The following is a 9,548-nucleotide window of genomic DNA, read 5'->3' on the forward strand; positions in this document are numbered from 1 at the left end:
CTCTGACACTCTCTGACACTCTCTGACACTCTCTGACACTCTCTATCACTCTCTGACACTCTCTGACACTCTCAGACACTCACTATCACTCTCTGACACTCTCTGACACTCTCTGACACTCTCTGACACTCTCTATCACTCTCTGACACTCTCTGACAATCTCAGACACTCACTATCACTCTCTGACACTCTCGGACACTCTCTGACACTCTCCATCAATCTCTATCACTCTCTGACACTCTCTATCACTCTCTATCACTCTCTATCACTCTCTGACACTCTCTATCACTCTCTGACACTCTCTGACACTCTCTATCATTCTCTATCACTCTCAGACACTCACTATCAATCTCTGACACTCTCTGACACTCTCTGACACTCTCTATCACTCTCTGAAACTCTCTGACACTCTCAGACACTCACTATCACTCTCTGACACTCTCTGACACTCTCTATCACTCTCTGACACTCTCAGACACTCACTATCACTCTCTGACACTCTCTGACACTCACTATCACTCTCTGACACTCTCTGACACTCTCTGACACGCTCTATCACTCTCTGACACTCTCTGACACTCTCAGACACTCACTATCACTCTCTGCCACTCTCTGACACTCTCTGACACTCTCTGACACTCTCTGACACTCTCCATCACTCTCTGACACTCTCTGACACTCTCTATCACTCTCTATCACTCTCAGACACTCTCTGACACTCTCTATCACTCTCTGACACTCTCTATCACTCTCTGACACTCTCTGACACTCTCTGACACTCTCTGACACTCTCTATCACTCTCTGACACTCTCAGACACTCACTATCACTCTCTGACACTCTCTGACACTCTCTGACACTCTCCATCACTCTCTATCACTCTCTGACACTCTCTATCACTCTCTATCACTCTCTATCACTCTCTGACACTCTCTATCACTCTCTGACACTCTCTGACACTCTCTATCACTCTCTATCACTCTCAGACACTCACTATCACTCTTTGACACTCTCTGACACTCTCTGACACTCTCTGACACTTTCTATCACTCTCTGACACTCTCTGACACTCTCAGACACTCACTATCACTCTCTGACACACTCTGACACTCTCTATCACTCTCTGACACTCTCAGACACTCTCTGACACTCTCTGAAACTCTCTATCACTCTCTCTCACTCTCTGACACTCTCAGACACTCACTATCACTCTCTGAAACTCTCTGACACTCTCTGACACTCTCAGACACTGACTATCACTCTCTGACACTCTCTGACACTCTCTGACACTCTCTGACACTCTCTATCACTCTCTGACACTCTCTGACACTCTCTGACACTCTCAGACACTCACTATCACTCTCTGACACTCTCTGACACTCTCTGACACTCTCTGACACTCTCTATCACTCTCTGACACTCTCTGACAATCTCAGACACTCACTATCACTCTCTGACACTCTCGGACACTCTCTGACACTCTCCATCAATCTCTATCACTCTCTGACACTCTCTATCACTCTCTATCACTCTCTATCACTCTCTGACACTCTCTATCACTCTCTGACACTCTCTGACACTCTCTATCATTCTCTATCACTCTCAGACACTCACTATCAATCTCTGACACTCTCTGACACTCTCTGACACTCTCTATCACTCTCTGACACTCTCTGACACTCTCAGACACTCACTATCACTCTCTGACACTCTCTGACACTCTCTATCACTCTCTGACACTCTCAGACACTCTCTGACACTCTCTGAAACTCTCTATCACTCTCTCTCACTCTCTGACACTCTCTGACACTCTCTGACACTCTCTATCACTCTCTATCACTCTCAGACACTCACTATCACTCTCTGAAACTCTCTGACACTCTCTGACACTCTCAGACACTGACTATCACTCTCTGACACTCTCTGACACTCTCTGACACTCTCTGACACTCTCTATCACTCTCTGACACTCTCTGACACTCTCTGACACTCTCAGACACTCACTATCACTCTCTGACACACTCTGACACTCTCTGACACTCTCTGACACTCTCTATCACTCTCTGACACTCTCTGACAATCTCAGACACTCACTATCACTCTCTGACACTCTCGGACACTCTCTGACACTCTCCATCAATCTCTATCACTCTCTGACACTCTCTATCACTCTCTATCACTCTCTATCACTCTCTGACACTCTCTATCACTCTCTGACACTCTCTATCAATCTCTGACACTCTCTGACACTCTCTGACACTCTCTATCACTCTCTGACACTCTCTGACACTCTCAGACACTCACTATCACTCTCTGACACTCTCTGACACTCTCTATCACTCTCTGACACTCTCAGACACTCTCTGACACTCTCTGAAACTCTCTATCACTCTCTCTCACTCTCTGACACTCTCTGACACTCTCTGACACTCTCTATCACTCTCTATCACTCTCAGACACTCACTATCACTCTCTGACACTCTCTGACACTCTCTGACACTCTCTATCACTCTCTGACACTCTCTGACACTCACTATCACTCTCTGACACTCTCTGACACTCTCTGACACTCTCTATCACTCTCTGACACTCTCTGACACTCTCAGACACTCACTGTCACTCTCTGACACACTCTGACACTCTCTATCACTCTCTGACACTCTCTATCACTCTCTGACACACTCTGACACTCTCTATCACTCTCTGACACTCTCAGACACTCTCTGACACTCTCTGAAACTCTCTACCACTCTCTCTCACTCTCTGACACTCTCTGACACTCTCTGACACTCTCTATCACTCTCTATCACTCTCAGACACTCACTATCACTCTCTGACACTCTCTGACACTCTCTATCACTCTCTGACACTCTCTGACAATCACTATCACTCTCTGACACTCTCTGACACTCTCTATCACTCTCTGACACTCTCTGACACTCTCTGACACTCTCTGACACTCTCTGACACTCTCTATCACTCTCTGACACTCTCAGACACTCACTATCACTCTCTGACACTCTCTGACACTCTCTGACACTCTCCATCACTCTCTATCACTCTCTGACACTCTCTATCACTCTCTATCACTCTCTATCACTCTCTGACACTCTCTATCACTCTCTGACACTCTCTGACACTCTCTATCACTCTCTATCACTCTCAGACACTCACTATCACTCTTTGACACTCTCTGACACTCTCTGACACTCTCTGACACTTTCTATCACTCTCTGACAATCTCTGACACTCTCAGACACTCACTATCACTCTCTGACACACTCTGACACTCTCTATCACTCTCTGACACTCTCAGACACTCTCTGACACTCTCTGAAACTCTCTATCACTCTCTCTCACTCTCTGACACTCTCAGACACTCACTATCACTCTCTGAAACTCTCTGACACTCTCTGACACTCTCAGACACTGACTATCACTCTCTGACACTCTCTGACACTCTCTGACACTCTCTGACACTCTCTATCACTCTCTGACACTCTCTGACACTCTCTGACACTCTCAGACACTCACTATCACTCTCTGACACTCTCTGACACTCTCTGACACTCTCTGACACTCTCTATCACTCTCTGACACTCTCTGACAATCTCAGACACTCACTATCACTCTCTGACACTCTCGGACACTCTCTGACACTCTCCATCAATCTCTATCACTCTCTGACACTCTCTATCACTCTCTATCACTCTCTATCACTCTCTGACACTCTCTATCACTCTCTGACACTCTCTGACACTCTCTATCATTCTCTATCACTCTCAGACACTCACTATCAATCTCTGACACTCTCTGACACTCTCTGACACTCTCTATCACTCTCTGACACTCTCTGACACTCTCAGACACTCACTATCACTCTCTGACACTCTCTGACACTCTCTATCACTCTCTGACACTCTCAGACACTCTCTGACACTCTCTGAAACTCTCTATCACTCTCTCTCACTCTCTGACACTCTCTGACACTCTCTGACACTCTCTATCACTCTCTATCACTCTCAGACACTCACTATCACTCTCTGAAACTCTCTGACACTCTCTGACACTCTCAGACACTGACTATCACTCTCTGACACTCTCTGACACTCTCTGACACTCTCTGACACTCTCTATCACTCTCTGACACTCTCTGACACTCTCAGACACTCACTATCACTCTCTGACACACTCTGACACTCTCTGACACTCTCTGACACTCTCTATCACTCTCTGACACTCTCTGACAATCTCAGACACTCACTATCACTCTCTGACACTCTCGGACACTCTCTGACACTCTCCATCAATCTCTATCACTCTCTGACACTCTCTATCACTCTCTATCACTCTCTATCACTCTCTGACACTCTCTATCACTCTCTGACACTCTCTATCATTCTCTATCACTCTCAGACACTCACTATCAATCTCTGACACTCTCTGACACTCTCTGACACTCTCTATCACTCTCTGACACTCTCTGACACTCTCAGACACTCACTATCACTCTCTGACACTCTCTGACACTCTCTATCACTCTCTGACACTCTCTGACACTCTCTATCACTCTCTGACACTCTCAGACACTCTCTGACACTCTCTGAAACTCTCTATCACTCTCTCTCACTCTCTGACACTCTCTGACACTCTCTGACACTCTCTATCACTCTCTATCACTCTCAGACACTCACTATCACTCTCTGAAACTCTCTGACACTCTCTGACACTCTCAGACACTGACTATCACTCTCTGACACTCTCTGACACTCTCTGACACTCTCTGACACTCTCTATCACTCTCTGACACTCTCTGACACTCTCAGACACTCACTATCACTCTCTGACACACTCTGACACTCTCTGACACTCTCTGACACTCTCTATCACTCTCTGACACTCTCTGACAATCTCAGACACTCACTATCACTCTCTGACACTCTCGGACACTCTCTGACACTCTCCATCAATCTCTATCACTCTCTGACACTCTCTATCACTCTCTATCACTCTCTATCACTCTCTGACACTCTCTATCACTCTCTGACACTCTCTATCATTCTCTATCACTCTCAGACACTCACTATCAATCTCTGACACTCTCTGACACTCTCTGACACTCTCTATCACTCTCTGACACTCTCTGACACTCTCAGACACTCACTATCACTCTCTGACACTCTCTGACACTCTCTATCACTCTCTGACACTCTCAGACACTCTCTGACACTCTCTGAAACTCTCTATCACTCTCTCTCACTCTCTGACACTCTCTGACACTCTCTGACACTCTCTATCACTCTCTATCACTCTCAGACACTCACTATCACTCTCTGACACTCTCTGACACTCTCTGACACTCTCTATCACTCTCTGACACTCTCTGACACTCACTATCACTCTCTGACACTCTCTGACACTCTCTGACACTCTCTATCACTCTCTGACACTCTCTGACACTCTCAGACACTCACTGTCACTCTCTGACACACTCTGACGCTCTCTATCACTCTCTGACACTCTCTATCACTCTCTGACACACTCTGACACTCTCTATCACTCTCTGACACTCTCAGACACTCTCTGACACTCTCTGAAACTCTCTACCACTCTCTCTCACTCTCTGACACTCTCTGACACTCTCTGACACTCTCTATCACTCTCTATCACTCTCAGACACTCACTATCACTCTCTGACACTCTCTGACACTCTCTATCACTCTCTGACACTCTCTGACAATCACTATCACTCTCTGACACTCTCTGACACTCTCTATCACTCTCTGACACTCTCTGACACTCTCAGACACTCACTGTCACTCTCTGACACACTCTGACACTCTCTATCACTCTCTGACACTCTCTATCACTCTCTGACACTCTCTGACACTCTCTGACCCTCTCAGACACTCACTATCACTCTCTGACACTCTCTGACACTCTCTGACACTCTCAGACACTCACTATCACTCTCTGACACTCTCTGACACTCTCTGACACTCTCTGACACTCTCTATCACTCTCTGACACTCTCTGACAATCTCAGACACTCACTATCACTCTCTGACACTCTCGGACACTCTCTGACACTCTCCATCAATCTCTATCACTCTCTGACACTCTCTATCACTCTCTATCACTCTCTATCACTCTCTATCACTCTCTGACACTCTCTATCACTCTCTGACACTCTCTGACACTCTCTATCACTCTCTATCACTCTCAGACACTCACTATCAATCTCTGACACTCTCTGACACTCTCTGACACTCTCTATCACTCTCTGACACTCTCTGACACTCTCAGACACTCACTATCACTCTCTGACACACTCTGACACTCTCTATCACTCTCTGACACACTCTGACACTCTCTATCACTCTCTGACACTCTCAGACACTCTCTGACACTCTCTGAAACTCTCTATCACTCTCTCTCACTCTCTGACACTCTCTGACACTCTCTGACACTCTCTATCACTCTCTATCACTCTCAGACACTCACTATCACTCTCTGACACTCTCTGACACTCTCTGACACTCTCTATCACTCTCTGACACTCTCTGATACTCACTATCACTCTCTGACACTCTCTGACACTCTCTGACACTCTCTATCACTCTCTGACACTCTCTGACACTCTCAGACACTCACTGTCACTCTCTGACACACTCTGACACTCTCTATCACTCTCTGACACTCTCTATCACTCTCTGACACTCTCTATCACTCTCTGACACTCTCTATCACTCTCTGACACTCTCAGACACTCACTGTCACTCTCTGACACACTCTGACACTCTCTATCACTCTCTGACACTCTCTATCACTCTCTGACACTCTCTATCACTCTCTGACACTCTCAGACACTCTCTGACACTCTCTATCACTCTCTGACACTCTCAGACACTCTCTGACACTCTCTGAAACTCTCTATCACTCTCTTTCACTCTCTGACACTCTCTGACACTCTCTATCACTCTCTGACACTCTCTGACACTCTCTATCACTCTCTATCACTCTCAGACACTCACTATCACTCTCTGACACTCCCGGACACTCTCTGACACTCTCCATCAATCTCTATCACTCTCTGACACTCTCTATCACTCTCTATCACTCTCTATCACTCTCTGACACTCTCTATCACTCTCTGACACTCTCTGACACTCTCTATCACTCTCTATCACTCTCAGACACTCACTATCAATCTCTGACACTCTCTGACACTCTCTGACACTCTCTATCACTCTCTGACACTCTCTGAAACTCTCAGACACTCACTATCACTCTCTGACACACTCTGACACTCTCTATCAATCTCTGACACACTCTGACACTCTCTATCACTCTCTGACACTCTCAGACACTCTCTGACACTCTCTGAAACTCTCTATCACTCTCTCTCACTCTCTGACACTCTCTGACACTCTCTGACACTCTCTATCACTCTCTATCACTCTCAGACACTCACTATCACTCTCTGACACTCTCTGACACTCTCTGACACTCTCTATCACTCTCTGACACTCTCTGACACTCACTATCACTCTCTGACACTCTCTGAAACTCTCTACCACTCTCTCTCACTCTCTGACACTCTCTGACACTCTCTGACACTCTCTATCACTCTCTATCACTCTCAGACACTCACTATCACTCTCTGACACTCTCTGACACTCTCTATCACTCTCTGACACTCTCTGACAATCACTATCACTCTCTGACACTCTCTGACACTCTCTATCACTCTCTGACACTCTCTGACACTCTCAGACACTCACTGTCACTCTCTGACACACTCTGACACTCTCTATCACTCTCTGACACTCTCTATCACTCTCTGACACTCTCTGACACTCTCTGACCCTCTCAGACACTCACTATCACTCTCTGACACTCTCTGACACTCTCTGACACTCTCAGACACTCACTATCACTCTCTGACACTCTCTGACACTCTCTGACACTCTCTGACACTCTCTATCACTCTCTGACACTCTCTGACAATCTCAGACACTCACTATCACTCTCTGACACTCTCGGACACTCTCTGACACTCTCCATCAATCTCTATCACTCTCTGACACTCTCTATCACTCTCTATCACTCTCTATCACTCTCTATCACTCTCTGACACTCTCTATCACTCTCTGACACTCTCTGACACTCTCTATCACTCTCTATCACTCTCAGACACTCACTATCAATCTCTGACACTCTCTGACACTCTCTGACACTCTCTATCACTCTCTGACACTCTCTGACACTCTCAGACACTCACTATCACTCTCTGACACACTCTGACACTCTCTATCACTCTCTGACACACTCTGACACTCTCTATCACTCTCTGACACTCTCAGACACTCTCTGACACTCTCTGAAACTCTCTATCACTCTCTCTCTCACTCTCTGACACTCTCTGACACTCTCTGACACTCTCTATCACTCTCTATCACTCTCAGACACTCACTATCACTCTCTGACACTCTCTGACACTCTCTGACACTCTCTATCACTCTCTGACACTCTCTGATACTCACTATCACTCTCTGACACTCTCTGACAGTCTCTGACACTCTCTATCACTCTCTGACACTCTCTGACACTCTCAGACACTCACTGTCACTCTCTGACACACTCTGACACTCTCTATCACTCTCTGACACTCTCTATCACTCTCTGACACTCTCTATCACTCTCTGACACTCTCAGACACTCTCTGACACTCTCTATCACTCTCTGACACTCTCAGACACTCTCTGACACTCTCTGAAACTCTCTATCACTCTCTTTCACTCTCTGACACTCTCTGACACTCTCTATCACTCTCTGACACTCTCTGACACTCTCTATCACTCTCTATCACTCTCAGACACTCACTATCAATCTCTGACACTCTCTGACACTCTCTGACACTCTCTATCACTCTCTGACACTCTCTGAAACTCTCAGACACTCACTATCACTCTCTGACACACTCTGACACTCTCTATCAATCTCTGACACACTCTGACACTCTCTATCACTCTCTGACACTCTCAGACACTCTCTGACACTCTCTGAAACTCTCTATCACTCTCTCTCACTCTCTGACACTCTCTGACACTCTCTGACACTCTCTATCACTCTCTATCACTCTCAGACACTCACTATCACTCTCTGACACTCTCTGACACTCTCTGACACTCTCTATCACTCTCTGACACTCTCTGACACTCACTATCACTCTCTGACACTCTCTGACACTCTCTGACACTCTCTATCACTCTCTGACACTCTCTGACACTCTCAGACACTCACTGTCACTCTCTGACACACTCTGACACTCTCTATCACTCTCTGACACTCTCTATCACTCTCTGACACACTCTGACACTCTCTATCACTCTCTGTCACTCTCTGACACACTCTGACACTCTCTATCACTCTCTGACACTCTCAGACACTCTCTGACACTCTCTGAAACTCTCTATCACTCTCTCTCACTCTCTGACACTCTCTGACACTCTCTGACACTCTCTGATACTCTCTATCACTCTCTAT

This window comes from Heterodontus francisci, unplaced genomic scaffold, assembly GCF_036365525.1.
Source record: "Heterodontus francisci isolate sHetFra1 unplaced genomic scaffold, sHetFra1.hap1 HAP1_SCAFFOLD_250, whole genome shotgun sequence".
NCBI classification, from domain to species: Eukaryota; Metazoa; Chordata; class Chondrichthyes; order Heterodontiformes; family Heterodontidae; genus Heterodontus; species Heterodontus francisci.